Genomic DNA, 1,411 nt, shown 5'->3' with positions numbered 1-1,411 from the left:
GTGTGTGTGTGTGTGTGTGTGTGTGTGTGTGTGTGTGTGTGTGTGTGTGTCTGGTTTGTCTCTTACTGTTGTTTGTTTTTTCTTCCCCACGGTGGTACATTCACAAGCAAGGCACATTTTAAATTGGACCCGGGTTGTCAAATCGGGGGCCACCAGGCTGGTTTGTAGGCAGGGTTTTGAAGGATGGGACGCGGAGGGAAGGGGGGAACCAGACGCTGTCCCGTTCATTTGTACACACGAGGAAGAGAGTAGTGGACGTACGGCCTAATGATGTCTGAAAATACACAACTGCACAGCATATCATATTCCCCACTGCCGTGATGCGCTGTGATAATTGCTATCCCCCTGTCCGCAGTACAAATACATGTGGAATCGGTAGGCAAACACATTAATATGGAAATGTCTACATTAATTTGGGGCATAGTTTAAATTATTCAGTAATTAAGCCACTGCAAATTTACACAAACTTTCCCCTGACTGACTGGAGAAAGCGGGGAGGGAGGGGGGGGGGGGGGGGGGGGGGTGGTGAGTAGAATCTTGCAAAGCAATGCCAGGCAGGCGATCTGTGAAATATGCGATCAAGTGACGTGAATTCCTATCTATTCCTCTGCATTATAAATGCTATTTTGCATTATTCCAACATCTACTGTTCACCATGTGTTACATGGAAGGAGCATATTGTTTTCCCACTAACAAATACTGTTACAAATATTGTTCCGCTGAGAATTAGCATAGTGGACGCCACCTTACATCACTGCTCCTTTATCAAACTGATGGTGTAAACACCATCCATTCTCAGCCACCACAGGGTGCAGCGCCGAGGTATCTAGCTTTTTCTAAGTGCACGTTGGTTATTTTCAATTGTGTCCTTTGTTGATGACTTGGACTTCACTTATGGTAATTCTGTGTTTCTCATTTGTCATTTTGTTCAGCAACCTAAATCGCAGAGGAGTCACACTAGTTCATGACCACCAGCCGAGGTTCATCTTGTCCTCGGCTATAGTATACCATATCCTTATATCCCCAGACTTATTGTGTTTTTTCAGACTACAAGTGATACCCTATCGCTTGTGGAATGCTTAAAGAGACATGGACATGGAGAGAGGGTAACTGGTTAAGAGTAATAGAGATATACCAATATATGATATCTCAACATGTATGACTATGTAAATCCTTTCGGTGACCTTTCACAAATTGGTCCTGGGCCCTTTAAACCGGTGCTCCATGCTTAGCCCATTCCTCCATATATGTCCTGCTGCTGATGATGGAAAAGGATGCTGCTATGCTGCCTACACCTGTCTGATCACAAATGGACACCAATCCTCCCATACACACACAGGCTCACATACACACACAAATGCACCCTAACACACACACACACACACACACACACACACACACACACACACAC

The sequence above is a fragment of the Gadus chalcogrammus genome, chromosome 6, assembly GCF_026213295.1.
Source record: "Gadus chalcogrammus isolate NIFS_2021 chromosome 6, NIFS_Gcha_1.0, whole genome shotgun sequence".
In the NCBI taxonomy this organism is placed as follows: Eukaryota; Metazoa; Chordata; class Actinopteri; order Gadiformes; family Gadidae; genus Gadus; species Gadus chalcogrammus.
This window is presented reverse-complemented; position numbering follows the sequence as displayed.